We start from the raw sequence: 7,309 nt of genomic DNA, 5'->3' as shown, positions 1-7,309 counted from the left end.
CCGGCGCAGGGTAGGAGGAAGCTCTCCACACACTCACCGGACCTGGGCTAGGACTGGGTCTGGGGGTTCCCGGAAGTGGGCAGAAATTCCTACTGGACAGGAGGGATGGGGGGAGGTACGGCGGAGTGGTGGGGGGCGGCCCGAGGGGGTGGGAGTGGGTCCGGCCCTCGCTGCGCCTGGGCTGGGCCTGGTCCCGGTCCTGCCGGCGCAGGGTAGCAGGAAGCTCTCCACACACTCACCGGACCTGGGCTAGGACTGAGTGATTTGCAGTGATTTTGATCCTTGTGTTTTCTGCCTCCCCAGCACTGGTATTACACCATGCCTGGACTTGGTAGCCAGCTCAGCATTCCCAAGGGTGGGGCCAGCATGGCATGTGGTGCTGGGGATTAAACCCTGTTCCCTGTGCAAAAACTTGATTTTAGAATACTACATTCTTCAGTGTAAAAAGTTGTTATGTTTGAATTTGTTTCGATGTTCAGGAAATAAATTTCTCTTCTTTCATCCCTTCTTTCTTTCCCCTCTCCCCCTTTCCTCTCCCTTTCTCACTTCATCCATCCACCCACCTACCTCATCTACCAATCCATCCACCCACCCATCCATCCACCCTTCATCCCACCCAACCACAACCTCATCTACACATTCACCTATCCACCCACTCACTCCATCCGCCCATCCACCTACCCCACCACCCACACACTCACAAAAACCATCTACTACCCCCCTATCCCCCTACCTCATCCACCCTCCCTCCCACTCATCCATCCTTTCTTTTCTTCAGTAGATCCATTTTAATTGCTTTTCATGTACTGAAAACAGTGCTAAGGTAGTTATGGAGAGTATGACCTGTTGTGGGAAAAGATAGTAAGTAAATAAACAAATGCTTAGAAAACAAGATATTGTAGTTTTATGAAGGGGAAAACAGCATTTTGTGATGGAGATGAACAACAGGCATTGGAGGCTCCCTACTTTAAAAAAGAGCACTCAAGAGAAATGTTTCTAAGAACCTGACTTATTCTGTGTGTGTTTGTGTGTTAGGGCAGAGTTCCCAGCAGTGAGAGGACCCTGAAGGCAGGATTCCTGGGCCAGTAACCCTTTAAGAACCCAATCTAGGGAAGGCAGAGTCTAGGTGGAAGGACTAGAGCATTAGACTTACGGAGGCCTTTCCTCTGAGGCTCAGGAAAAGCCCACAGTGGCACCCAAGAACAGGAGCCTTCTTCAAGTTGAGCCCCAGGTGCTAGAATTTACTCCACCTATTAAAAATAAAAATTACAAAAAGTTACATAGAGGCCCCCATCTGCTTTGTTTCCATCTTCCAATTCCAGCTACGTGACAATTATTACCAGTTTGTTATTTATCTTTCCGAGGATCTTATGCATATAAAACTTATTATATATTTGGAAACCACAAAATGTTGCTGAAAGAAATCAAAGAACAAATATTGTAAGTAGAAAGACATTCTGTGTTCACAGATTTGGTTGACAATGACTTTTCAGATCTGACACCACAGAATAAAAACCAGACAAACTGGATTCAACCACATGCATACGGCGAGATGGAATATATACAGACCTCAAAATATATGTGTTTATGCTGTCAGATAAATAGCACCTTTACTCTTTTTTTTTGAGGAAATGTGGGTTGGATCCAGGTCCTCATGTAACTCATCAAAAGCTATACCTCTGAGCTACACCCCTAGTACATAGCTATACTTTTAAATGTTGAAAATCCAACAAAGATTTTAGTAAAAATTTAAAAAACAAGAAAGAAAATGTTAGGAAACTAAGGGAAATAACCACCAGTATGACTCAAAGCGCACACCACTGTGTGCTCTGCTGAGCTGCGGCGATAAATGCTCCACACCTAGATGGCTGGAGGGATTGTGTAAGTCAGGGCTTGCAAGAGAAGAGTTTTACTGCAGGACATGGAAATGGACGAGATTGACAATACACACCCACACAGCCAAAAGTGGACAATGCAAGACTGTCCAGAAGTCAGAGATCTGAAGGATCCAGCCCACAGTGATGTCCAATGCAAGTCTTCATCAGGAGGCCGAGGAATCCAGGATGGGGGACTGAAGGGTCTATGTTGGAAGGCCACAGACCCGTGCTGGAAGCTGAAGAATCTGTATGAGAACCAGGAGATGAAGACCACATCTCCTCCACGAGAACAGCAGCCATCCTTGGTGAAGGTGAAAAAGAGAACAGCCAGAAGGAAGCTCCTTCAAGGAAGATCAGCTGAAATCCTCCTTCTGAAGTTCTCTGTGTGTACTGCTCTGACAGCAGTCCTCCTTACATGGGTCTTGTATGCCCAGAACCATACTGACCCAATTCAGCTAGACATTCCTATTCAAGTTAATAGTTAATTGATTAATTAGTCATCACAGGGATGTAGCCATAAACCTGGGTGAGCTGGGTCATTCATTGTAAATGCAGGAGATGTTATATTTGGCTGCAAGAAGGAGAGCTGGATAATTAAAAAGGGGATGCTCACAGGCCAGAGACTCATGTACCCTTACAATGTACAGGCTGCAAATCCTCAGACCATCTGGGGAAGGGCTGTTACAAGGCACCTGTATCATGAAGGAATAACCCTCCTGAGTGAGATGAGTGTTCACATATAAGGGGCTCCAGAGAACTTTCTGTACCCCCAACCAGGTAAAAACACAAAGGTAGGGTAGAAGTCCTCTGAGAGCCAAGAACTGACCTCTTACCACATGCCAAATTTTCTGGTACCTTGATCTTGGATTTTCCAGTCTCCAGAATGGAGAGAAACTAATTTTTCTTGTTTATAAGATACCTTGCCTATGACATTCTGTCATATGTGTGCAAATAGACTGAGCAGATGATTTTAGTGCTGACAGGCTACCTGCAACAGGAATGGTAGTCACCAGGGACCTGTTGCACAGACAGAGGATGCCTGGAAGAGCTGGCACCCATGTGCTGCACATAGTGCCCACAGCCATGAGAAAAAGGCTGTGGGGGTCTCAGCAGCAGCTCTACTTTGCCCATGTGGCTTGGGGGTGAAATTGCAGAGTTTTCTTATCAACAAGTGACTGTAAGTTATACCTCGCTGAGTGGGGATGCAGAGGTGCTGTTAGGTCCTTACTCCTCTTCTCAGACAAAGCTTGTCCTCAGTGACTTGATGACCCTTCTATGCCAGTTCAGTGAGCCAGTGAGCACACACAGTTAACTGTGGTGGGTAAATACGTGTGTGTACAGTAACCTTGATACTTCCTGTTGGATACTATGGACCTAATAGGTGATGGGTGGCCAGCCAAGTCACCTCTTCCCTGATGGAGGATGCTGGAGCATCAGGGAGCAGTAGAGTGGTCATGGTCATGCTGGTTGGGAAGGGAAATGTGACATTTTTATACCCGGACAAGAAAGTGATGTACATCTTCAGGTAGCACTCTGGAACTCTGCAGGAGCTGAAGGAGAGTTGGATTTAAAGTCAAAGATATCAATCTCCCTTTTGGTCTATGATAGCTTCACTTGTCTCACAGCCATGATGAGAACTCTGCTGCTAAGGAGTCTGAGACAAGAACCTTTGTATGAAAACAGTCTCTTTTCCTACCCTGGAAAATAAATTATTCTCAGTGGACTGAGGGCAGCTGTGTCTTCAGGGAAGGTGGTGTTTGGTTTGGGAATTGCTGGAGTAGTGTTCAGGAGGGTTGGGGCCAGGCCTAGGAGGAGGGTCTGCTGAGTCTAGGGCATTAATCCACCCAGTGAGAATGAAACCAGGATAGAAGGTAATGTTCTGAGATGCTCAGGCAGAAGGGTTGAAAGTTCAAGCCCAGTCTGGGAATTTAGTGATGTGGTGAGACCCTATCTTAAAAAAAAGTCTTGGGGCTTAAATCTCTACCTCCACATGGGAGAAAAAAATGAAAGAAAAGGTTAAGACAAGCAGGGCAGGACAATGACTGAGCAAGGGGAGGGGGAGGAGTGATGAAGGAGGACCTAGCAAAGGAAAGAAACAAGGTTGTCCACATGTTCATGTCCACATGTTCTAGTGCCTGCTTGCACTGTCCCAGGCCCATGGCTCTGTACCTGATGGAACATAGGTAGAGGATATGATGCCCTCTCAGAAGGAAGTGAGTGGGTTCATCTTAGAGCACAAAGACAGGACCCACCTGAATGTTGTTAGATGAGGTGTTTCACTGCCCAGGAAAGCTGATGTCCTCCTAGCCACAGTTGTTCACAGGCATCAGATCCTGTTTTTGCTGTGAAGGGGTCACTCATCAGCATTGCACTCCCATGTAACTTGCTTACAGTGGGAGAGCAGTGATAGGCCTCCTCCAGGACACCAGCAGGTGAAGGACCTCAGATGGCCCTTTGTCTCATGCAAGAGTTTAGTGATCTACAGCTCACCTTGTATTCCTACCTACTCAGAGCAGTGAACTCAATATAACCAAAGACCAGCTGGTTCCTCCTTCTCATAATTGTGTAGCCAAGATGAAGGGGGCCCAGCTGGGAAGATGGATGCATAGAAGTTATTGAAATGACTGTAGTAGCAAAAGAACAGTAAGAAGTGGAAGATGAACTATTAAGAATGGTGCAGAGAGAAAGCAACTGATGCCACAGGGGGTACCAGCAATGGTCCTGACTTGTAGAAAGATGGAGAGGCTCAGGGTAGAGAAGTGCATCCTACCTCTCCTCAGACCCTGCATGCTCCTGGGTGGCAAGCTTAGGGGAGAAGGTCATAGTTCCTACTGTGAGGAAGAGCAAGAGAGAAGCTAAACCCCAGCCTGGGATGATGGCATTCACTCTTAATCTAATAGTATCACAGATCTATACGATTAATTGACTCCCAAAATTTGAAGTTTAGAGAAACTTAGAGAAAATGAGAGGACTTGAGACTGTTAAAAATGTGTTATTTTCCTGGATCACATCAAGGGGAGATGGAATTTAAACAGGCAGAGTGCTGTGGATGGGAACTCACATACCTCTCTGGAGAAGAGCTTGGCAAGTTCTTACCAAACCCGACATCCAACTTCCATGCACCTCAGCAGCTGTGCTCTTGGCATTCATCCAGACAAATGAAAGCTTTTATTCATATAAAACCTGTACATGCTGTTCACAGCAGTTTTATTTGTAGTAGTCAAAAAGTGAAAACAATACAGATGCCTTGCAGTCAGTAAAGGGTTAAAGAAGCTGAGAGTCTCCCTTAAGATTTTGAGTAGTAAGCCTACTCAGCAATTCAAAGGAAACAAGATTAATGCTGGCAACAACTTGGATGCTAAGTGTGTGAAAAAAAAAACCCCAATCCCCAAAAGCCATGTACTGTGTGATTCTATTTATATAACAAATTATACGACAAATTAGAGATGTGGAGGTCAGATTAGCACTCACCAGGTTTTGGGAAGCAGGGAAAAGGTTGGTGTGGTTATAAAGCAGCAAGATCAGGGATTCTTATGGTGGTAGAAGCGTTCCTGATCCTTATTGTGGTTAGAGGGTTTGCATGTGTGCTGAAGTTGCGCATGCGCGAGTGCGCTTGTGGGCGCATGCACACATGAGCACAAGTAAGACTGAGAATCCGGAATAAAATGGGTGCGCTGTACTGCTAATGTCTTACTGTGTCATTAGGATAGATATACAGTTACTTTCTCTTAGTTCAGTGGGAAGAAAGATTTGTACTAACAGTGTTTATAAAAGATACCATGCCTGCATCTTGTACTATGAGTAAGCACTACGAAGACAACAATATGCAATGTATTAATAATTGAAACTGTCCTACTAATCGGTTTTGAAACTGTCTCATTGCTATTTGTTTCTCAATAAAATTAATTAAAGATATCCTGCCATGGTTTTGCATTATAGTTCTGTGAGATGTTGCCTTGGGGAAAATGGGCTGAAGGGTACATGGGACTTCTCCATATTATTTCTTATAATTATCTCAAAATTTTTATTTTCAAAAAAGTGAAAGTTCTAAGCAGAAGCCCGAGTGACTGGCCTTGGATTACACTGCAAATCACTGCTCAATTGTTGGTCTTTGCTGCTGCTGGAGACCCAGAAATGAGTGCAGGATATGGTATTTGTATACAAGGGGCATCATGTGGGACCTGTGAGAAATAAGGAGCCCAGGAGTGATTCTCACATCTCTCTCTCTCTGCTACCAGTCCTGCATTTCTTTTTCCTTGTCCCCAATTGAGTCTATAAGACAGAACAGGATAGTTCCCAAGTTGAGTAGCAGCACAGGAAGAGAGGACTCCTGATAACAGAACAGCCTCAGATTTGTGCCACAGCCAAGGCATATGGGGAGGTCTGAGCTGTCGGCTTGGATTCCAGGTTCCTCTCTTTCACTGCTCTGTTGCAGTCTTGAATATTGAGCATGTGAAGAATCTGTTGGCTAAGGGCTCCTCCTCAGGGGAGGTTCTCTACCTCTGAGTATTTTCATCAAGGAATCTAAGAAAGCTTGCCACTTCCCCAAGATGTGGGCCCTGAATGGTAAGGGTGACCCACCACAAAAGCTGTACTTCCTGCTTGCTTATCCAGTATAAGCCCTAGACTACCAGAGATGGAGTCTGGTATTTTGGGGATGATCCCAATCAATGCCCATCAATGTAAATAAATCTGTCTCCAAGTCCTGAGCGTTGTTTTTGTATTTCTGCTTGCCATTGTACTTGATGAATTGGGCCAGTCATGGCCTTCATGGGTGGAGTAAGAGTTGTGCATTCTCCAGGCCCTATGGGAAGATGTGCTCTCTAGATTTCTTGGGTCCCTTTGGAGGTCTGAAGGAGGATGCTGGCTCCTCACCTCAGTGGCTCACGTTGGCCCCCAATGGGAGGAAAGTGCAATCTGTCTGCCTACCTGCCTGATTCTAGTAAGCCCTGGGGGGCATCTCAGTTATTCAGTCTTTCAGTTGTGCTCATTTAAAGCAGACAGAGAGCCTTATCAACTCTTGTTAGTTAAGGTCATCCTCAAAGAATTGGGGATTGAAATATTTAACCTCCGAGTGCCTGCTGAATGATTGTGTGAATGAGTAGAATGGACAGCATAAGCAATAGGCTGCTCCATCTGTGCACCAAGACTGGGAAGCGAGGCAGTTGACATATGGCATGACAGAGGCCTCCACTCTCCTTAGCTAAGTTGTGCCTAAATTCCCTTGAAGGGTGTGGCAAGGTGGACTATTGAATGGTCTCTCTCTGAGGAACACTCACCCTTTGTCTGCCATGCCATTGTTCAAAGTACATGATTGGCACTGTTGGGAGATAGAATGGGAACTAGTTAGTTGAAACTGACAGTTTCTGACTGCAGGAAATGGGGATTTTATGGAGTTAAAAATGAAACTTCCCCCTACATCTCAAAAAAAA

General features: G+C 45.5%; 1 long non-coding RNA gene across 1 annotated transcript in view; it reads right to left on the bottom strand.

Moving 5' to 3' along the window:
• The window catches only part of LOC111812069, a 33,787-nt gene that overhangs the window by 13,363 nt on the left and 13,115 nt on the right, over nt 1-7,309 (bottom strand). The window contains exon 4 of the long non-coding RNA XR_002817661.1: nt 734-843. This is a non-coding gene — a long non-coding RNA (uncharacterized LOC111812069). The remainder of the gene's footprint in view (nt 1-733; nt 844-7,309) is intronic.

Source organism: Octodon degus, unplaced genomic scaffold, assembly GCF_000260255.1.
Source record: "Octodon degus isolate 3935 unplaced genomic scaffold, OctDeg1.0 scaffold00111, whole genome shotgun sequence".
Lineage (NCBI taxonomy): Eukaryota > Metazoa > Chordata > Mammalia > Rodentia > Octodontidae > Octodon > Octodon degus.
Note: the sequence above shows the minus strand (reverse complement) of the source record. Positions and strands in the feature narration are given on the sequence as shown.